The following is a 24,347-nucleotide window of genomic DNA, read 5'->3' as shown; positions in this document are numbered from 1 at the left end:
GACTTCATAGAACAAGGAAATCATCAGGCCGTTTTTAGGACAGAGGAAACAGCGCTGTACAGATAAGTCAATTGTTTGAAAACACTGTTTTTTTACACGCGAAACTTGAACTCATGTTATATTGCACACTGTAAACATAATCAAAGCTTCGAAAACACGCGAAGAACGGGACCTTTAAGCAGTGTTGGGTATTTAGTTACTCTAAAAAGTAATTAATTAGCTACCAATTACATCGTCAACAGTGTAATCAGATTACTTTACTAATTCCACTCTAAAAAATATTGCATTACTTATTACTTATTATATGTTATTCCCATATCAACTTTAACCAGCTGAACAATACAAGGATAGACATGAAACTACTCTTAACACTTTCAAATAAATAAAAAAAATTGCAGAAATTATTTTTAAAACTGACCCACATATTTAAATGGAGAGCCTACATTAAAAACAAAAATGTACATATATTGGATGTAAAAATTATGTTAAATCCACTATTGTTTTTATAAAGAATTGTTATAGACTATACAGTATTTAAAGGGGTTATGAAATGAGAAATAAAATTTTCCTTGAGCTTTATATAAAAATATCCTGTAAGTTTTAGAACTAAAACTTCCTTGTTAGTCCAAAAACAGATTTTATATTAACCGACCCCAGAGAGCGACTCATTGTGAAAGACCGGCTCTGCAGAAGAAGATTAACGCTAACTTCATCATCGTGTGTTTGGCCACGCCCACTGGAGTGTTAGTGAGATGATGAGGACAGAAGTGGATCAACAATGTGAATGTCTCAGTTGAGCATTATTTATTTGTATTCGCTACATTTCACTTTGGATTTTTTGGTAAATCAGTCGAAATTTCAATGCCGGCTTTGCAAACAGACTCTTACGATATGGACTCGACAGTGACGCCACAACATGAGTGACCGTTAATTCTAATGCCTGATCTGTGGTCAGTGATTTCAAGTTCAGTCAGATGCACGACTAAACGCTCGACTTCACATTGCTTCTGATGAAAATAATCTGTTATTCAAATTGTGATTAACTTATATATAGAAAGCGATCAAAGAATGTTCCCTTTACAATAGCTATTTCATATACAAAGATGTTAGCCAATCACAGCAGTGGGCGTTTACACTGAAGTCTCACAGCAGCCAATCACAGCAGTGGGCGTTTACACTGAAGTCTCACAGCAGCCAATCACAGCAGTGGGCGTTACCACTAATGTCTCACAGCAGCCAATCACAGCAGTGGGCGTTACCACTGATGTCTCACAGCAGCCAATCACAGCAGTGGGCGTTACCACCGATGTCACACAGCAGTGGGCGTTACCACTGATGTCTCAGCAGCCAATCACAGCAGTGGGCGTTACCACTGATGTCACACAGCAGTGGGCGTTACCACTGATGTCTCACAGAAGCCAATCACAGCAGTGGGCGTTACCACTGATGTCTCAGCAGCCAATCACAGCAGTGGGCGTTTACACTGAAGTCTCACAGCAGCCAATCACAGCAGTGGGCGTTTACACTGAAGTCTCACAGCAGCCAATCACAGCAGTGGGCGTTACCACTAATGTCTCACAGCAGCCAATCACAGCAGTGGGCGTTACCACTGATGTCTCACAGCAGCCAATCACAGCAGTGGGCGTTACCACCGATGTCACACAGCAGTGGGCGTTACCACTGATGTCTCAGCAGCCAATCACAGCAGTGGGCGTTACCACTGATGTCACACAGCAGTGGGCGTTACCACTGATGTCTCACAGAAGCCAATCACAGCAGTGGGCGTTACCACTGATGTCTCAGCAGCCAATCACAGCAGTGGGCGTTACCACTGATGTCTCAGCAGCCAATCACAGCAGTGGGCGTTACCACTGATGTCTCAGCAGCCAATCACAGCAGTGGGCGTTACCACTGATGTCACACAGCAGTGGGCGTTACCACTGATGTCTCACAGAAGCCAATCACAGCAGTGGGCGTTACCACTGATGTATCAGCAGCCAATCACAGCAGTGGGCGTTACCACTGATGTCACACAGCAGTGGGCGTTACCACTGATGTCTCACAGCAGCCAATCACAGCAGTGGGCGTTACCACTGATGTCACACAGCAGTGGGCGTTACCACTGATGTCACACAGCAGCCAATCACAGCAGTGGGCGTTACCACTTATGTCTCACAGCAGCCAATCACAGCAGTGGGCGTTACCACTGATGTCACACAGCAGTGGGCGTTACCACTGATGTCTCAGCAGCCAATCACAGCAGTGGGCGTTACCACTGATGTCTCACAGCAGCCAATCACAGCAGTGGGCGTTACCACTGATGTCACACAGCAGTGGGCGTTACCACTGATGTCACACAGCAGCCAATCACAGCAGTGGGCGTTACCACTGATGTCTCACAGCAGCCAATCACAGCAGTGGGCGTTACCACTGATGTCACACAGCAGTGGGCGTTACCACTGATGTCTCAGCAGCCAATCACAGCAGTGGGTGTTACCACTGATGTCTCACAGCAGCCAATCACAGCAGTGGGCGTTACCACTGATGTCTCACAGCAGCCAATCACAACAGTGGGCGTTACCACTAATGTCTCACAGCAGCCAATCACAGCAGTGGGCGTTACCACTGATGTCTCACAGCAGCCAATCACAACAGTGGGCGTTACCACTAATGTCTCACAGCAGCCAATCACAGCAGTGGGCGTTACCACTGATGTCTCACAGCAGCCAATCACAGCAGTGGGCGTTACCACCGATGTCACACAGCAGTGGGCGTTACCACTGATGTCTCAGCAGCCAATCACAGCAGTGGGCGTTACCACTGATGTCACACAGCAGTGGGCGTTACCACTGATGTCTCACAGAAGCCAATCACAGCAGTGGGCGTTACCACTGATGTCTCAGCAGCCAATCACAGCAGTGGGCGTTACCACTGATGTCTCAGCAGCCAATCACAGCAGTGGGCGTTACCACTGATGTCTCAGCAGCCAATCACAGCAGTGGGCGTTACCACTGATGTCACACAGCAGTGGGCGTTACCACTGATGTCTCACAGAAGCCAATCACAGCAGTGGGCGTTACCACTGATGTCTCAGCAGCCAATCACAGCAGTGGGCGTTACCACTGATGTCACACAGCAGTGGGCGTTACCACTGATGTCTCACAGCAGCCAATCACAGCAGTGGGCGTTACCACTGATGTCACACAGCAGTGGGCGTTACCACTGATGTCACACAGCAGCCAATCACAGCAGTGGGCGTTACCACTTATGTCTCACAGCAGCCAATCACAGCAGTGGGCGTTACCACTGATGTCACACAGCAGTGGGCGTTACCACTGATGTCTCAGCAGCCAATCACAGCAGTGGGCGTTACCACTGATGTCTCACAGCAGCCAATCACAGCAGTGGGCGTTACCACTGATGTCACACAGCAGTGGGCGTTACCACTGATGTCTCACAGCAGCCAATCACAACAGTGGGCGTTACCACTAATGTCTCACAGCAGCCAATCACAGCAGTGGGCGTTACCACTGATGTCTCACAGCAGCCAATCACAACAGTGGGCGTTACCACTAATGTCTCACAGCAGCCAATCACAGCAGTGGGCGTTACCACTGATGTCTCACAGCAGCCAATCACAGCAGTGGGCGTTACCACTGAAGTCAGTTCATGGCCTGTTTAATGCAATTACATCAGAAGTAACTAATTCAATTCCAGAAAAATTAAGATTAATTTCTAACTTTACTTTTTCAATCACAGTAATGAGTTACACCCAAAAGTGTTGCAAATCTATGTAAAATGCATTTTTCTAATACATCTCACATCTCTTACCTCATCTTTTGAAGGAGGAGCACGCAGTATCCATCATCACCCCATATCATCGCCACGGACGCTCCATGATGGCATTATTGGCGGCATGACTCCTTCATTGGCAATTGAAGAAATATTGAGTCCCGGGCCGAGCGGAGATCCGTATGAATCTCAGGGCCGCTTCGCCCGCACCATTATTCAGATGCAGTGAGATTGTAGATGGGCTGCCGTATCTGCGGCGCCCGAGTGTTTGTGTCTTCTAGATGGGAGCCGCATGCACACAGGAGATTTCATTTTCAGGATTTATGACTTATTGTGTGCTGGCGTGGGATCTTTTAAGGTTATAAACAGGAGGTTTGGTAACTGTTATTCTGCCTCTGAGAAATGCGGGAATTGCAAAATCATACACTTGTTTGTTGAACTGGTATCGGTCCTCTTCTATAATGCGCTGGAATTGCCATTTAATGCATCATCCTGTACAGCGTGCAAATCCTCATGGGAGATCTGTGCACATCCACATATTCGAGAAAGAAAAGCTTGGGTTTAGTTTACAGAGTTAGGAATATGTTATTTGAGTGATATCATTACAGCTCTGAAACATCCTGCATTTCTTATTCCTATCTTTAATGCACATCCTTGCGTATATACGGTGTGTGTGTGTGTGTGTATATATAGCATTCACATTGTGCGTGAATTCTCCAATGCATTCCTGTGCAATTCCAGTGTGACTAATGCATCTCTGACCAAGGTGACCTTCCACAAACTTCATACTCAACTAGATTGTTACATTTTCTGAGAAAAGAATGCGAGTTGTCCTTACCTGTGCCTTTTGTGGATGGTTGCCAGGGTGTTACGTGGTTGCTAGGGTAGCCCTGCTGTGGTTATAGCTCAGGTCCCTCCTTCGATGTGCATCTGTGGGGTTTTTCAACTGTTCTATCGTCTAGCAGCTGAAAAAGGTGCATCTGGCCACAGTAAAATAACATCATTAAAACCATTAAAACTAAGAACCAATGGAACTCCTGGTATACAATAATTTGATAAATCTGATTTAGTCTGCTACTCAAGCTCATCCCTTATTGGTGTGGTTTGCTTTTCTGCATATTTTATCGACATGAATATTACTTTAATGTGAATCTCAATAAATAAAGGCACAAAGCCAAAGTTGAATATTGTGCCTTCTGTGAGAAAGGGGCTGCGATCACCTGATGCGTGGAGCATATTTGACTTTTCATTCTCAGAGATGTTCCGTCAGGATTGATTTGATATGAATCTGGCACAAACATCACAGATCACATCAGCACGGTAACAAAAGGGTGTTGCGGAGAATCACACAAATCGTGAATAACAAAAGGAAACAAATAAACAGACCGCCAGCCGGTGCCAATGCTGAGAATATATCAAAGGAAAAAGCCCTTGCCTTAATGAAGTCGAGGCTGAGAAACATGCGCTCTGCGAACAGAATCTTAATGGCATTGTTATCGATCACATCTTAAAGTCCAGATCCAGCGAGCGGCTGATCTGAAAACAATGAGGTTATCTGAAATCAAAGCCATCTCCCCTGCTGAAGCACATCAGAAGGAACGTTTAACACCTCCCAAAAGCCTCAGAGAGGCCATCGCATCCAGGAGAAAAAACACTCTTCTTCTCGCTACAAACAAGCCGATCATGCAATCAGGGCCTTGGAGGTTTCCTGCTCTTGCGTTTGTTGCCGAAGAAAAACAGCTTGGCAGATGAAGAACTCTACAAACACTAGATCAGTATGTTCGTTTTACAAGAGAATATGGATTGTTTCTATGCTGCAGTGGCACTGGGGCATTTAGATTAAACGTTAATTACTTTTCACTGCTTTAATGTTGAAGATCAACAAATGAACAACCTCTGTGGGTCCATTAAAACCATTCAGTCCACTGAATTTAGAGAGACTTCCAGTTCAGAATTTCATTTTAATGAAGACTTTAATTTGAATGCAAGGAACGAGAAAATGCAAAGAAATTCATATAACTGCTATTTGGATTAATAAAGACTAAGGGAAGGAAGGAAGGAGGGAGGGGAAGGAAGGAGGGAAGGAAGGAAGGAAGGAAGGAAGGAAGGAAGGAAGGAAGGAAGGAAGGGAGGAAGGAAGGAAGGAAGGAAGGAAGGAAGGAAGGAAGGAAGGAAGGAAGGGAGGGAGGGAGGGAGGGAGGGAGGGAGGAAGGAAGGAAGGGAGGGAGGGAGGGAGGGAAGGAAGGGATGGGAAGGAAGGAAGGAAGGAAGGGATGGGAAGGAAGGAAGGAAGGAAGGGATGGGAAGGAAGGAAGGAAGAAAGATGGATGATTGGAGAAAGAAAGAAAAAAATGGATGGATGGAAAGGAAGGAAGGAAGGAAGGAACAAAAAAACTGATTGACGATGGGAGAAAAAAGATGGAAGAAAGAAAGAAATGTATAGGATGGAAGGGAAGGAAGGAAAGAAGGAAGATGGATGGGATGGAAAGATAAAAAAGAAAAAGATGGATGGAAAGGAAGGAACAGAGAAAGAAAGATGGATGGATAGGAGAAAGAAAGAAAGAAAGAAAGAAAGAAAGAAAGAAAGAAAGAAAGAAAGAAAGAAAGAGGGAAGGATGGATAGATAGAATTCTCCAGAGCTGAATTTCAGCATGTTTTGTTTCGAATGGTTCCTGTCCTGAAGTTCTCTCAGAGGGTTCAGGTGTAAACTCAGGAGCTGATCATTGGCAGGACTCAGAGTTCTTTCATTGATTGTGAAGAGCAGTCCGATTGTGAGTGGGCGGGGCGTCGCTCTTCTCAGGACTCTGATTGGCAGCCTGAGGGAGCGGTTGGCATTATTGTCCTGTTTTCATCTGTCACCCTCACACGAGGCCGTCAGCCACTCACCTCTCACACTAATCATCATCATCATGCGCAGCTCGCTGTCTTTATGCCTGAAAAGACATTGGTAAGAAAAATGGCCTTTTGGCCGCCGTAAAGTGAGATGGATTGAGCATGAGAAGACGTCCCACTGTTCGGACGATGAGTCAGCAGCAGGATAGACGGCCGGATAAGAGCCGTGTGTAAAATCTGCTGGTCATGGATCAGACTAAAAGCACATGCTCCTTTAATGACTCATTTTTTTTAATCATTCATGACCTTGAGTTATAGATATCAGATTGACGGGCTTGTGCCTGTAATAAATAATAAATAAATGCTCAATCATGGAGAAAAGAAAGATCTGAAGGCGGGAATGACAGAGGACGGAGGTAGAACTCAGAACGCTGACATTTACACATCGCTGAATTTAACCGATTTGAATTCTACTATAATTGTAATTCAATTCTAAGAAATTCTTAACTGCTATTTTAATAAAAAAATTAATGTAAATACTCCTTATTTACAGTAAACAAACACGGGCATACACTTAACATATGGAACATTTATTAAATATAAAATTAACCTTTTTTGACCAAATTTCAAAGCAGCACTGCATGTATCCTTCAGTGAAGGCAATCCCAGAATACACAGCGATGAGCTCAGTGAAAATATTATGTGGGACGGCTAAATTATTTTATTTCTTTAAAAAATATATATATATTAATATTATTTCTTTGTTTATTAAAAATCTTTGCAATAACTTCATTCCATTCTATATCATGTTGATTTTTTTTATAAATTAGAAATATTTCGAAATTAGAAATTATTTTTCATTTATTCACATTTTTTAATGATTACTTTTAAATAACAATTGATTCAATTGTAAAAAGCATCAATAAAATAAAAACAAATTAGAAATGAGTTTACATTTATTTTACATTTTCAAAATGACTTGATTCTATTCTAAAATGTATTGATAAAAACAGAACAAAATTAGAAATATATTTCAAATGTTTATTTCTTTTCATTTTGATGATTATAACTGACAACTAAGTAAAATCCCAAATTCAGTATCTCAGAAAATTAGAATATTGTGAAAAGGTTCAATGTTGAAGACACCTGGAAGCCTAGAAATCTAGACGCACCCTAGCGGCAGCAAATCTAATCTGCCGTGAGTGTCGTCTAGCAACTCTCAATACACTTCTGAGCTGTAAACGGCAAACTCTGGTCGGGCCAATCACATCGGGTATAGAGTCGATGGGCGGGGCTTAACATGATGACGGCAGAGTTCCGTGATACTTGAAAATAAAGAAGCTGGCGAACGGCGGTCTTTCGAATCAGCTTTGACCGCGACTCTGGAAGACTTTGAGTTAACCTTTTCTCTGAGAAAAGAACAAAGAGCGGCACTGAAGTCATTCTTAAGAAGGGAAGATGTGTTCGGAGTTTTGCCGACCGGATACGGTGAATGTTTAATCTGTCAGCTAGCGCCGCTTCACCTTCGTTGCTCTGGTTGGTTGTAGCGCTATCCTATCGCGTGCAGAGGGAGTTTGAAAGACAACCGTTTATCCGCCCCTCAGATTGAGCTGTCAATGGTGAGTTTCCAGACCAAACATCTTGATGTGGGTCTGGCTTGTCAGGCTGGACACCTGGGGCACGTTCAACGCTCAAACCGGTGGACAACGTTTTGCTACGTTATCCGGTTGAAAGTCATGAATCCTGGAAACGGTGTGCAACGGGTTTGAGATGCGTTTTCCCTCGTTTGGTGGGTGTGACAAATATGTCAGCCCAATCAGCAGCAACATATATATAAACTACAAGGTGTTAAAGAGACAGCTCGCACAATGGGTCCAAGTAAAGTTGTTTATAAACGTGTCCGCCGCAGCTCAGTTTATGGAACAATTAAAGATATTAGAAGACATGATTGTCTTAAGAATTTTATTATAAAAATATTGCATATCAACATGATTATTTAGCGGTTTATATTTTTAGCTTTATTGCAAGTCAAGTTTATTTATATACCAAATTTCATACACAATGGTAATTAAATAAGAAAATACATGGTATTAAAAAAGTAGGTGTGGGGGGTTAGTCAGCTAGTTAGTCAGTTAGTAAGGGTAAAATAGATTAGTTTTCAGTTTAAATTTTGAGGGAAATGTTGGATCACAATAATTAGGACCCACAGTTTCCACAAATCACTTCACTCAATTGGGATTTTCTTTTTTATTCTGGATGGCAAGGGCAGTGACTGTAACATTGAGAGTTTTTTGTAGAATTAAACACACATTTATATAGATTTCATCAGGCTCCGAAAAAGAACACAAAGAACGGCCTTCTCAGCTCCCATAGTTGCAATTCCTGATTCATTTGAACAGGACGTTAAACGCAGTACTATTTCCATTTAAAAAACGGTTTGCAACGTTTTGTCAGCGCTAAACGCAGCCCTGGTGCCCCACTCTAATCAGCTAATTAACTCAAAAACACCTGCAAAGGTCTTTAAATGGTCTCTCAGTCTAATTCTGTAGGCTACACAATCATGGGAAGACTTCATGGGAATGATCATGGGAATCATGACTTGACAGTTCTCCAAAAAACGACCCGACACCTTGCACAATTAGGGCAAGACACAAAAGGTCATTGCAAAAGAGACTGGCTATTCACAGAGCTCTGTGTCCAAGCACATTAATAGAGTGGCAAAGAGAAGGAAAACATGTGGTAGAAAAAAGTATACAAGCAGTAGGGATAACCACACCATGGAGAGGATTGTAAAACAAAACCCATTCAAATATGTGGGGGAGATTCACAAAGAGTGGACTGCAGCTGGAGTCAGTGCTTCAAGAACCACTACACACAGACGTATGTAGGACATGGGTTTCAGGTTCGCATTCCTTGCGTCAAGCCACTCTTGAACAACAGACAGCGTCAGAAGCATCTCGCCTGAGCTAAACACAAAAAGGAATGCGGAGTGCTGATTTCCTTTGGAAATTTCCTTTTGATTCCCTCGTTGCTTGAGGTCCAGTGTAAAGTTTCTACAGTCAGTGATGGTTTGGGCTGCCATGTCATCTGGTGGTGTTGGTCCTCTGTGTTTCTGAGGTCCAAGGTCAACACAGCCATAAACCAGGAAGTTTTAGAGCACTTCATGCTTCCTGCTGCTGACAAACTTTATGGAGATGCGGATTTTATTTTCCAACAGGACTTGGTACCTGCACACAGTGCCAAAGCAACCAGAACCTGGTTTAAGGACCATGGTATCCCTGTTCTTAATTGGCCAGCAAACTCGCCTGACCTTAACCTCAGAGAAAGTCTATGGGGTATTGTGAAGAGGAAGATGCGATATGCCAGAGCCAACAATGCAGAAGAGCTGAAGGCTGATCAGAGCAACCTGGGCTTTCATAACACCTGAGCAGAGCCACAGACTGATCGACTCCATGCCATGCCGCATGGCTGCAGTAAATTAGGCAAAAGGAGCCACAGTATTGAGTGCTGTACATGCTCATACTTTTCATGCGCTTCATGAGGAGGAGCCTAGAATACATCAAGACAGCACAACAGGCTCTGAAACAGATAACGTGTATTTTTTATTGCAGGCTGCCCTAAAAACATAACTCATATTATAAATGTTGAGATTGCTGATCTTTTTCCTGTGAGCAGTATAAATGACACCAAATGAGAGTGGATTGGAATGGGAGAGAAAAGAGCATAGTTATCATGAATAGCCAAGCAGCATGCACCTCTCAATGGAGAGGTATTTTGTGTCATCGTTTGTCTTTACGCTTATTTGTGAAGCTGTTAGAAGCTTAGTTTTTAACAACTAAAATATACTGCATTAGTCACATGATTTAATTTCCTGAAGCCCAGAGGGAATAAGTCAGTACAGATGTTTATGCATTCAGATCCTCTGTCCAAATGAAACTGGCTGCTGTCTGTCCTGTAATCAGTGAAAAGGTGAGTCAACAAATGACCTGTGGTTATTCCATCACATACTGGGAGTTTGAGGATTAAGCATGGCCTGCAGATACAGATAGTGCACACATTATCTATTTCAAACATGCATGGATTTGTCAAACAGAGCACACGCATGCAGGAATTTCACCACATGTCAGTTTGAAGATATCAAGGCCAAAAATGCTGCAGATGCTGCTGGTCCATCAACGCATGAATGGAATAATAAAGATCTAAACTAAAATTTGTATCAATACTTTTTAGAATGGAATCAAGTTATTTTAACACTTTCCTGTCAATGATGTAATTTTCTGTGTTTTCACTGTTATAAGGTACGGGGTGCAATCTTCTGAAAGAGAACAGAATCTCCGGATCAAAACACAGGCAAAGAAGCAGAAACAAGTGATAGCATACAGTATGTAATCATATGCATATGTAATATAATGCGATCATCAACATTAAACAGCATACACATCAAAACTGCCTGAAGTTACTGAATGAGATGTCGACCCAGGATGAGCTACAGGCCTGTGAAGCTTTGGGAGTGTTGATGGACTATCTCCTACATCTGTGTTTTGATCATTTTGAATCTGATCTGTATGTAGCCTTTAACAAAAAAAATTTTTTGATTTACTTTTTGCTCAAAATATTGCTTTTTTATGAAACCTAAATTCAAGTGTGATGATGAATGCATTAAACTAGAATAAAACAGGTTTTAAAAGCTAAGGCTGTGTTCTTTAGATATATGTTCAGATATTCATACAACAAAATATTCTGGGGGGCCATGAAGCTTTTGTGAATACTGACTGAAAACTTAAATGCTGGCAGGGAAAGAGTTAAAAGATTAAAACAATGTGAAAAAATAACAGTTTACAACAATCAATCACCATATCAAACTGTTTTTGCACAGATAAAATAACTGGAGGTGAAAGCCTTAAACAAAAAAATGTAAAATGGCCGCGCTGACTCTTTATATTCTTTAGACTCTTTAGACTCAAAATTATAATTTCCGTTTGTCTAATTTTTGCGATCACTGGTTTTAGGTTTATTCAGGTCTCCTCTGTTGGATTAGAACTGGCTAGGTGGCGCTGTCACAAAAAATGAGGACAAAAAACTCCAGCCTCTGGTATTGCGGGAATATAGTTCTGTCAAATGCGGGGAAAGTGTCAAGTTGGCACCATATATAATAAAATCTACTTTTTACATCTAAATTGACCCGGGCATCACCGGAACATCATCGCAGTTGTGATTGTTCAGATCTTTTTTACCTGCATTTCCTCTTGGAAGTCACTCTGTGACTCCTCCAATTTCCCTATTCTGAGGAACCTTTTACATGCCAGCGTAATGAATGAGAATCAGTGAACCGCTGAAGCTTGAAGGACCGAACCCAGATGCAGTCGACTGGCGTCTGTCCAGCTCTGTGAGCTCATCAGGAAATCCAATTAGAGAAGTGAAAGTCATCTCTGACCTGTGCCAGATCTCCAGCCAGTCCTGCTTTCCCTGCTATGCATCAAAAAGAAGCCAGAGTCAGTTAATCTTGAAATAAAATGCTAATTGCCAGGGAAAGAACAAACAATTTCATTTGTAGTGTCGTCCAGTGGAGGCCTGATCCTGTTTGGACAGCCTGTCATAAGTAAACTAATTAACAAGTCAGATTTACAGTATTTGAAGAGCGGGAATAAAATCTAGAGAGCAGTGAGAAAAATTGAATAGACAAACTGGGCATCTCTGGATTGCTTCCCTCTGCAGTAACACTAATTCTCCGCAGTGATCTTCCGTCAGTCGCGTGTCTTCTGTCGTCTTTTGTTAGCCATGCAAATTTGACTGCAGTAATTAGTTGCCTGGCATCCCGAATAAATGATTTCTGCATCAATAATTCATTCAGCACTGTCTGTAGGTGTTTGAATCCTATTAATTAGCTTGATTATAGCCTACATATATTCCTGGGTACGCAGGTTTTCTGGGGTTTTTCCTGCTCCGCAGAACTTGCGAGCTCAATGAATTTATTTGTGTTACCATTTAAGATTGTTTTTCAGCATTCAGGAATCTGTTCTGATAAAGATCAGACTACTCCATTAATTAAAACAATTACTAATGCAGTGACAAAGAACAGGATGCAAATAAAGAGCTCAAGTGAGTCATTACATAAAGAGACGTAATCTTGAAGTTCACACCAGGAATGATAACTACAAAATAACTACTTTAGCGTCCACATCAGTAGATAATTGTTCTGTTCATTCTAAGCACATGCTTGTCTTGTCACTTTAATCGCTCGAGCTCACAGCAGGATGGATTCTGATTGACTGTCAATGTTTTATCGTTCATTAGCTGGAAAAAAATTATTCTGAAAGTGATTCCAATGATATCGTTGTCGTTATAGTGTGAACTTCTATACTTAACATTGAGAATGCCAATGCCAATGCGAACCAAGTGTGCCGCACAAGCCCTGAAAAGTAGCCAAAGCAATTGGATCGACCCTGGTGGCTAGATACAGTATAGTTCATAAACATAAAAAAATCCAATTACACTTCAAACTATTTTTTTCTCTCCCAAAAGATGGTTTCGGCAGTTATCATCACGCAGACCTGCATTATATTGCCAAAAGTATTGGGACACCCCTCCAAATCATTGAATTCAGATGTTCCAGTCACTTCCATGACCACAGGTGTATGAATCAAGCATCTAGGCATGCAGACGCTTCTACAAACATTTGTGAAGGAATGGGTCGCTCTCAGGAGCTCAGTGAACTCAAGCGTGGTACTGGGATAGGTTTCCACCTGTGCAATAAGTCCATTCGTAACATTTCCTCACTACTAAATATTTCACAGTCAACTGTTAGTGGGATTATAACAAAGTGAAAGCAACTGGGAACAACAGCAACTCAGCCATAGTGGTAGACCACGTAAAATCACAAAGCGGGGTCAGCGCATGCTGAGGGTCACAGCGCGCAGAAGGTCTCAACTTTCTGCAGAGCCAATATCTACAGACCTCCAAACTTTGTGTGTCCTTCAGATTAGCTCAAGAACAGTGTGTAGAGATCTTCATGGAATGGGTTTCCATGGCTGAGCAGCTCATCCAAGCCTTACATCACCAAGTGCAATGCAAAGCGTGGGATGCAGTGGAGTAAAGCAGCCGCCACTGGACTCTAGAGCAGAGGAGACGTGTTCTCTGGAGCGACCAATCATGCTTCTCTGTCTGGCAATTTGATGAATGACTCTGTGTTTGGAGGTTGCCAGGAGAACGGTACTTGTCTGACTGCATTGTGCCAAGTGTTAAGTTTGGTGAATGGGGGATTAGGGTGTGGGGTTGTTTTTCAGGGTTTGGGCGTGGCCTCTCAGTTCCAGTTAAAAGAACTCTAAATGCTTCAGCATGCTCCCAACTTTGTGGGAAGTGTTTGTGAATGGTCCCTTCCTGTTCCATCATCACTGCGCACCTGTGCAAAAATTAACACAGTCCTAAACCTTGTGGAAAGCCTTCTCAAAAGAGTTGAAGCTGTTATAGCTGCAAAGGGTGGGCCAACTCCATATTAAACTCTACGGATTAATAATGGGATGTCATTAAAGTTGCATGTACACGTGAAGGCAGGCGTCCCAGAATTTGGCAATATAGTGTATGTTGTGCTTGTTTTTCCAATAAGTTTAGTTTTAGTTATTTGATGCTATAAAAACAGCATGTAACACCATGATTGACAGCTGTGCTTGTGAATGATTCTGCAGAAGGGAAATGTGGGCGGGACTGCAGCTCAAACTCAGGATCAATACTGCTCACACTCGGGCTCCGAACGACATAATTGGCAACAACCGCTACTGGTGCTGCATCCCAATTAGCCTACTTATACTACGCCCTACAAGTATGTACTGTTTTTGTGAAGAAAAGTACATCCTTTTGAGTGTGTAGCAGAAGAGTAGGCAAGCTTTGAGACATACTACTTTGTCATGACTGCATCTTTAATAGACAGCTCTGTCGCTTAGTTACGTGCATCCTGTCACCGTTTAAACTGCCCTGTCAATCATTTTGTCACAGCTAAAATCCTCCAAAATTTCAACTGGGTTTTCATGAGTCTGGCCACTCACAGATGTACTTCTCATGTATGACTTTTGTACCTATTTGTAAGGATACACGTAATATACATTTTGTTCATCATTACTAACGGCTTCTTGTTATAAAAAGGTAAATAAAGAAAAACTATTTAATAGTTAAGGTTTCTACAGAGGTTTTGTAGCACTTATTTCGCTCAATTTTTCTGAAGTGAGAAGATCTATTTCGTCCTGTTTGACATGACAGACACTCAGAGCAGGTTTATGGTGTCAAAAAGGAGACACGTTTGGCCAGTCTAGCTAGTTGCTGTAAAGATAAGACTGGAGTAGGTGATTCAGAAAACTTCAAAATGAGAAATGATATCTGGATGCTCTACTGCCAGATAAGCGCTTCATCGTTAGGGCATTTCATGCCTTTTCCCTCCTTCAGCCACGACAGACAGGCTTGGTGCACCACCTGAAGGGATTATCCCATTCCAACCACAACCACAATCCATCTTTAACATTCTGTTGTTCCAGTCTAATCCTGAATTTCAGATGAAATGGCATTTATAGTGGATGGCAAACAGTGGGAATTATGTACCATCAAAGAGAAATGTTTTATATGTATTTTCGTAGTCATTATTTTTGTCTTGTTTCTAGTACAAATATAAAACAAATCTTAAATCAAGCAAAATGACAATATATTAGGTCTTATTTTCTAAAACATTTGTCAAAATTAAGTGTTAATTGTGATCATACTTAAAACAAGAAAAAAATCTGCCTTATTTTAAAGTGAAAACAAGTTTATTTTTATTACAAGCATGTTTTTTCCCCTTGTTTAATCCATTAACTCAGTTCATTTGTTAGTTTTAGAATGACAGAAAACATATTTATTTTTAACACACGCACGCACGCACACACACAGTCAAAAACGCTGCACAACGAGAAGAGGTGAGCGGACCCTGAGGAAGATTGTGGAGAAGGACCGATTCCAGACCTTGGGGGACCTGCGGAAGCAGTGGACTGAGTCTGGAGCAGAAACATCCAGAGCCTCCGTGCACAGGCGTGTGCAGGAAATGGGCTACAGGTGCCGCATTCCCCAGGTCAAGCCACTTTTGAACCAGAAACAGCAGAAGAAGCGCCTGACCTGGGCTACAGAGAAGCAGCACTGGACTGTTGCTCAAATTTTGCATGTCATTTGGAAATCAAGGTGCCAGAGTCTGGAGGAAGACTGGGGAGCAGGAAATGCCAAAATGCCTGAAGTCCAGTGTCAAGTACCCACAGTCAGTGATGGTCTGGGGTGCCATGTCAGCTGCTGGTGTTGGTCCACTGTGTTTTATCAAGGGCAGGGTCAATGCAGCTCGCTATCAGGAGATTATGGAGCACTTCATGCTTTCATCTGCTGAAAAGCTTTATGGAGATGAAGATTTGGTTTTTCAGCACGACCTGGCACCTGCTCACAGTGCCAAAACCACTGGTAAATGGTTTACTGACCATGGTCTTACTGTGCTCAATTGGCCTGCCAACTCTCCTGACCTGAACCCCATAGACAATCTGTGGGATATTGTGAAGAGAAAGTTGAGAGACGCAAGACCCAACACTCTGGATGAGCTTAAGGCCGCTATCGAAGCATCCTGGGCCTCCATAACACCTCAGCAGTGCCACAGGCTGATCGCCTCCATGCCACGCCGCATTGAAGCAGTCATTTCTGCAAAAGGATTCCCGACCAAGTATTGAGTGCATAACTGAACATAATTAAAGTAAAGAGATGTTTGCCTAGGGCGACAGTTGTGTTGGGGGCACGAGCGTGCTCTAGTGCCGCCCATTACTTCCCATTAAGCATAGAATCAGAACAAGCGAAATACAACATCATGTTTATTAAACATGATCATCATAGGGCGCCCCCTCAGCCAAACGTTTAATTACTTATCAATTATTAAGATTGAATTAATGGTGATTATTGATTCATCAAAAATGCGGCGTCTAAACTCGCGGATGCACAGGGATGGAAAAAGAGAAAGGAAGAAGTGTGAAGGGTCAACTAACCATAAAGTGATACATTTTTACAGACCTAATATGCTGGGTCTCATTTTGCTTCATCAGTAAAGACAGTAAAGACATCTTGATTTAAGAATTTTTCTAAAATTTGTACTGGAAAATAAGACAAAAGCATTAAATAAGAAGATAACTTTTGCAGTGTTGGTTTTGTGATTCCACCTTGGGAAATGTGAACTGCAATGAGATCATAATCGGCAGAAAGGCCAGGACAGAAAGCAGCCTGGATATACACTGGCACACTAAACCAATGGTAAAATCTTTCAATGGCTTGGAAAAATCCCCAACAATGAAGACAGTGAAGACCACCGGGATGCATATACACATACCGGCTGAAATCCAAGACGTCCCAGAGGAACAAAGAAGAAAGAAAATAAAGCAGCTTTATCATTTCACCTTGAATGCGTTTCATCAGGCTTCTCTTATCCGCACTCTCTCGCTCCGGGCGGCTCTGGACCCCGTCACTCCAGGGACAATGTTGGCTGTCACAGCATGAACGCTGCCCACTGAAGCCTGACTGCCGGATTGTCAAAGCCTTTGGAAAACAAGGCCCTCCTTTTCCGTACACATGCCTCGGAGACGTGCGCGGTGCGGACCGCTAGAAACACAGGACTAAACGCAGTCCTGACAGTTTGACCAATTGAACCGCGGGATTAAAAGATGTGGAGAGAAGTGAGGCAATCGGAGCACTAGAATGGGAATGAACTTAGTGAAAAGCATTTAGCCGTAATGAAAACGTGTCACTGCAAAGCCTTTCTGCTGATAAACAGGGGACACTCTGTTTAAAGGGTTAGGGTCTGCTCACTTGCTTCTATTGACTGACACAGTTAGTTCATTTTCTCACAGTCTTTGCTTCTGGAAGTATTCTATCTTTAATCTGATTCATTTCATAACAACCAACGTGAGAAATTCTCTCCAAATTTCACAAACAATCACGATGAATTGCCAAGTAACATTGAATTCAACATTATTTTATAAATCAGTTGATTCAATGAAAAAAATGAAAATATAGGAATCATTAAAAAAAAATCTGAGAGGTGACCTAGAATAAAAAATTGAATTAACCTTGCCATAGTGAAATAATACGAGTTTAGTACATGGACATCACATACTGTGAGTCTCAAACACCATGGCCTCCTCTTCTTATGTAAATCTCTTGCATGAAAAACACCCCGGAAAAAATAAGTGCTTCTCAACATAAGGTCAGCCGTGACGCAATCGCTGGGATCATTAATATGCACGCCCCCAACATTAGCATCTGTCCGAACATGTTCATTGTCAGGCAGAACTGACGGAGCCGAATCATCGGGACTGCAGGTAAACAAACGACACTCGAGGATAGCCAAAGCGGCAGCTCTCATGACACACGTCATGTTCAGGCTGTGCAGGGGACGTGAGGACTTTTCTACCCTTCCCACAGACAAAAAATTTCAACAGTCATGGTTGATGTTTATTATAATCGGATAACGCAACGATTTAATTCGAAAATCGTTCGTTTGCTCGGCCCATTTCAAGCAAGCTTCGCTCAGCGTCTTAGACTGAAGAAAGTGGCAATTACAACGGTATTCCTGCAAGCAGTAAGTAGTGATTTATCCACTTATTGACTGTTTAAACAATTTATGATTAAATTGAAAGTTTCTTAGAGAGACAGCATTGTCTAGACGAGTGTTTCCCAACCATTTTCCCGTCATGGCACCCTTTGAAAATGTTCTAAATTTTGTGGCACCCCCTCGCATAAGTTACGCTAGGGGGGGACAGATAGTATCACGGTTTTATGTTCACGGTTTCCGTACGGTTCAGTATTTGCTTTGTTCAGGGAAAAAAGTACTACTGTCATATAAAAATAAAGAAAATAAGAACAAATAACAAATATAAGCAGCAGCACAAATAATTCTATTGAGCAAAGATCAGAATAAAATAAACAATGCTTTTTAGGTTTTTCAGGCAGGTCTTACATTAGTTTAAGTACAGAAATTGAATAAAGTAATCAAATGTAAAATAACTGCATATTTAACTGTTTAAATTAAAATTAATCATTATTAAACTTATAAAAGCTATTGTATCAAGAGCAGTGAGTGATGTCCCTATCTTTTGTTTGACATTAAACAGACAGCAGTAAAGGCTACTGCCCTTTTAAGACCTAATGCACGATATGCGTCGTCTTTCTCGACTGTATGAAGTTCTCTTAAGGCATCTGCTCATCTAGATACTCATCAAGATGGACATGTTGACATACTTCTTGTGTGAGTGTGTCCGTTTAAGCGCAAGACTTGAAAGATAACTCAATATTTGAGCACTGTGAGAGGTTTACACGCTTTGGGATGAGTGCACAGAGACAGATCTTCTCACAGATTTCTCATTCTCGTCTTCTGGCTCTAGAATCGGGTGATGACGGCGAAAACATCTGGTCATATTCGAACATACGGCAGCACTAGCATGCATTGAACAAAGTTTACGAAGAGAGACTGTTTTGCCCACGTTTTTCTTTTATTATCGCTGTTGTAATGTTTCACTGAAGAGCCAGCACATGCATTCATTGACAGAAACAAAGAATTATTTACAGTCCATATTATAAATGCATCATCAGATGTGAGATGAACCGCGGTGCAAGTGTGTGCCGGCACCTTTTACTCGGCACCCCTGCTTTCATCAGACGGCACCGCGGTTGGGAAACACTGGTCTAGATAACGCAAGATGCTAGTACAGTAACAATAGGAAACTCCATGTACATACAAAACTAAATAGTGTGTCTAATGACAAAGCTTAATATTATTTATTTTTTTAAATACAACCGTAGATACGCATGTCATACTATGTTAGTTTAGTTGCTTAGATCGCTCAATCGTTCCTTCTAGCTAATGTCACCATCGCCACCATCACCACGCAACTTAAAACGATAGTCATTTAACAAGGCTTCTATTCATTTTGTTAAAAAAAATTTTTTTTATATTTTTGAGAACTGAAGTATGATGTTTTTGCATGCTTGTATTTCAGAGTACATCACAGTCACTGCGTAGCCTACATTGTGACTAACATTATATAAACATGCAATATCGCTGACGAAAAAAGACAAGTCTAAAATGTAGTTTAAAAAATAAAAACTTGAGCAAAAAACACTGGTTTTGTTTTTGTCGGGGGGAAAGAAGAGCGTTCGTGCTTGCGGTTGCCAGATTCCAGTAATTTAAATCCCCCAAACAGAGCTTTTCTATGAAAAGAACACGTATACCATCTGGTGTTTTACCTAAACATGTACAATCTGGCAACCATATGCACGTGAGCTTTCTCTCTTGCGCGCGGATGATCTGAAAACACCAATAAACAAGTAAGCTGCATTTCAGCAATCCCCATTTGAGATGTTCTGCTTAAAGTGTCATTCAGTCGGTCTGTGTTCTGTTAGGACTCACGAGCCGCTTTACTGAACTGCTGTGAGCTGCTGAAATAAGCCAATCAGAGCAGAGCTCAACATTAATATTCATGACTCTTCCAAATAAGGCAAAAACAGAGCATTACATCCTAGGGACAATTTCTAGGGTTGTAAAAGGACCTGTAAAACTGTATCTGGACAAATTTTGCCCTTAAATAAGCCACATACCCTCAATGTAGGTATCAGAGAACAAATTAACATTGTTTCAACTCATTCTAGGGCACCTTTAAAACGTCACTATTTCAGTTTTTCCACTTCAAAACGTCACATTTCATTTTTCCTGACGTTTCTTTGTAACAATTCGTGAAATTGTGAATAGTGAAAAGTATTTTAAAGGAAATCCTGACAAATTTAAAAACATAATAAAATGTCATGTTTTTAACCATATTGCAAAATATTAAAATATAAACTGTAGTTTGAGAAAATAACGAGACCTAGTGTCTCTGCAATGCTTAATGGGAGCAAGAGCTCCTAGGAATTATGGGCAATGTAGTTGTCACTGGGAGGTTTAAAAAAAGATATTGCACAGAATTATATTACACAATATATCACATAACATCCTTAGAGGTTTTTTTTGGTTCTTGACATGGAAATACTTCTGCCATGTCGTGCATTGTGACAAGATAAACTACTTTAAATGGCTTGTTTTTCCAATTCTTTTATACATATCAAGCTTAATGAGATCTTTTTCATTCAGAGGATATAAAATATCATGAAACATTTTAGATGTAAACATATAAAATAATAAATAAAATATTTTATTTTAGAAATAAAAAGGTAATTAAAAGTAATGAACTACTTGAACGAAATGGTGACAGTGCTGTTATTGTTAACTAAAACTAAAATAGTTTTCAGTAATTGAAGCAGAAATTAAATAAAATATTAATATTCCACAAATGTAAAAAATGTTTAATTGATGCCTTGACAGCTAGCAGAAAAAAGTAATAAAAGTTCTAAAAAGGAAATAAATATAAATAAATAAATTGACAAAAGCACATAAAATGACTAATATAATATATTTTAGCTTAATAAAATGTTTTAGTTATTATACATACATACATACATACATACATATATATGCACACTTGCATATAAATAATACTAACACTGTTTTACAGCACATACACTCTAAAATATGCTGGGTTAAAAACAACTCAAGGAAGGTTGAAAATGGGCAAACCTAGCAACTGGGTTGTTTTAAGCAAACATTTAACCCAACTGCTGGGTTTGTCCATTTTCAACCCAGCATTTTTAGTTACATATTTTCTTATGATATTTCAACAGCTAAAATAATAATTTCAGCTTCTCTGTGATGGAAATGAGCAGCATTTCCAGGGTTTTTACTCTGTCACCATTTTAACTAATTAAACAAACAAATTGACTGTAAATCACAATGATTCTGTAACAACATTAATACGAGTTCACTCTGGGGACACATGAATAGAAAAACAGCTTGAAATGACAATTAAAGTGACTCATTTCCATCTGATCTACTAGCAGCTGTGCACAAACACACACATGTGAATTATGCTTCTGCAACACACGGAGGCGTAAATGAATCCCCGAAGGCCGCAGTTGAGAACAAACAGAGGACAGAGACGCACGCCGGAGGAATCGGCAAACAAACACCTAAAACCGAAACACGGCGACTCGGATGCCTGGGATTGGAGGCCGAAGCCTGTGAGCGCTGATGGGCGTCCTAGTTTAAAGATCATTATGCAGATTGCTCCATGTTACAGCATCTCTATTTCCGAAATATCATTTCACGTTCTTCGGGATGGAACGATCGGAAGTCCATTACATGTTTGAGAAGACTAATGTTGTCAGTGCTGTCAGATAGTCAATAAATCACTAGCTGCGTCTGGCAGATTTCTGCCTCATCGTTCAGTCTGCGCCGGTGGATTAAGAGTGTTTTTTTAAAAGCAGGATTAAAAATTGAATCAAACCGAAGCTGTTTATTAACAGTCATCAAAATCTGTTCTGTTTGGCCAAGCTAACAGCAAACGAAGGCCCTGAGGAGGAGATCTTTGTAAAGCACTCGGTTAACAGCCCGTTTACTTGCTGATTTCTCTATTGATTGGTGTAGAGAGAGAATATTTGCTGAACTAACCACTGTAATTACAAATCCTGCTGGCAAACTGCGTCTGAGTCCATCGCAAATGCCGGGAAATAAGTGGATTTAAGGAGCAGCCGATGGCAGATTTAACAGGTACCTGAATAAAATGACAAAACGACTGCAATGCATTCATATTGACGTGGAATGCTGAGCAGTTTTCTGTTATTAATTAGTGGTGTCAGCACATATGAAATTCATTCATCTAGAGAACATCGTTTCCTGACCCTCACGCTTTCAATGACTTTTTAAAGGTGCACTGCAGTGTGTAATATTTATGAGGATCTATTGACAGACATGCAAACAGAAATGACAGGATCTTTTGACAGAAATGTTATAATACAAATAACTGTTTTCAGTGGTGTGTAAAAGATCTTACATAATGAGCCGTTATGTTTGTATTACCTTAGAATGAGCCCTTTTTATTAGGGGTGCCATATCATACCATCCACAATAATATCAGTATACAATTTTTACATGATTAAAGCTACCCTGTGTAACTTTTTTAGTTTATTCTTAGCTAAAAACACTTAGTTCTTATAAAAATATATGTGCTCATTAATGTATATTTACTTCTTTCACGTAATAAAGTATTCTGGTAAGTTTATAATATGCCATTGAAAATACATACGGGTGAGGGGTTCGAATGCCGGTCGCCATGTTGCCCCTCCATCTTGAAAGTACATTAGCCAAAGAGGGACATACCCGTAAATTCAAGCTTCGCCTTTCGCGTTTTAACACTCGATGGCACCGTGTCGAATGTGAAGAGGGGGATTGCCATGTTAATCTTGGACTAAATCGGCCACCGTAGGAGTTAAAACGAAATTGGAATTGAGAGGAACAGAAACTAAAATTCACTGGATGGTCATATACCTTTACACCGCTAGATGGGGGAAAATATCACACAGTGTATCTTTAAAAAGTGTCTATATAGAGACACGACATATGGGCATTTACATTCCCTAGAGCGGGCAACAGCTGGCGTGCATTTCCTCTCTCGCTCTAGTGACGCGCGCGCACCCTTCCGGGAGAAGAGCCGTTATGGCCATACAAGGACCTTCCGCTCTGTTCACGTCAAGCCGAGCCATACTCGAAAAAAACTCTCCGAAACTTGTGAGAAACCGGAAGGAGTATTTTTAACACAGAAATACTCTATCAAACGCCCAACATTAGTTTATTTAGATTTTTTCACAATACTCTGTTATTGCGTAATCCGTCACTCGTAGTCTCTCTTGCACTTTAAATAAACCCCAAACACTAACCTGATGGTGCTCAACTCTTCACCTCATCTGTGTTGAAGAGGAGATGTGCTGTCATTTTACCAGAGGTGTCAAGTAACGAAGTACAAATACTTCGTTACCTTACTTAAGTAGAAATTTTGGGTATCTATACTTTACTGGAGTAATTATTTTTCTGCCTACTTTTTACTTCTACTCCTTACATTTTCACGAAATTATCTGTACTTTCTACTCCTTACTTTTTAAAAATAGCCTCGTTACTCCTCTTTCATTTAATCTTGTTTAAAAAAAAAATGCAGATAAATCGCGTCATCCGGATAGTGTGAATTTGATTGTGGTTGGATGAGAAGTGTAAACATATACCAAACCAACACCCTATTGGTTACTACGCGATCCATCGTGCCTGCACATGACTCAAAGCACAAATCACACACGGTGTTGCCAAATTGGGCGGGTTCCAGCGGACGAGCACGCACTTTCAGTCAGTCAGCGATCAGCAGGCAGACGCGCTCATTCATGACAGCCAGGTTTTTAGCGCGATAACTCGTGATAGATGTATATTCAAGTGATCGCTATGCTAAAGTGGCATACATACAGTATATATATACACAACCCGTTTCTACAGTAAGGAGTGGGAGAGTGAACCAACTCTCAAACGTGGAATACACCTGTGACTCGAAGACTCTTTATAAATATAATCATGATTCCTGTCCATCATACACTCAGGACATCTGCAACTAGCAACCCCAACAGCTGCTGAAAGAGGTTTGAATCAGTTTTGACTGGGCTAAGCATGTTCTATGAACTTCACAAGGGTAGGCCTACTGTAGTTTTGTCAGAGCAAAGCTAAGCGCATTGTTGTTATTTTTTGTCGGCGGATTATTGTACAGTAATTTATCAATGAATTA

General features: G+C 41.1%; 1 long non-coding RNA gene across 2 annotated transcripts in view; it reads right to left on the bottom strand.

The window, feature by feature from the left end:
* Positions 1 to 23,523, bottom strand: part of LOC137062591 (uncharacterized) — a 36,651-nt gene extending 13,128 nt beyond the window's left edge. Inside the window, exons 1-4 of one of the 2 annotated variants that reach the window (XR_010901250.1) lie at positions 23,464 to 23,523; positions 11,859 to 12,093; positions 4,631 to 4,772; positions 3,832 to 4,314 (exon numbers count right to left, since the gene is read on the bottom strand). This is a non-coding gene — a long non-coding RNA (uncharacterized lncRNA). Of the gene's footprint in view, positions 1 to 3,831; positions 4,315 to 4,630; positions 4,773 to 11,858; positions 12,094 to 17,060; positions 17,225 to 23,463 lie in introns of those variants that run through there. The other variant, XR_010901249.1, reaches the window with a different exon arrangement.
* Between the last annotated feature and the right edge of the window lie 824 nt (positions 23,524 to 24,347).

This window comes from Pseudorasbora parva, chromosome 23 (assembly GCF_024679245.1).
Source record: "Pseudorasbora parva isolate DD20220531a chromosome 23, ASM2467924v1, whole genome shotgun sequence".
In the NCBI taxonomy this organism is placed as follows: Eukaryota; Metazoa; Chordata; class Actinopteri; order Cypriniformes; family Gobionidae; genus Pseudorasbora; species Pseudorasbora parva.
Note: the sequence above shows the minus strand (reverse complement) of the source record. Positions and strands in the feature narration are given on the sequence as shown.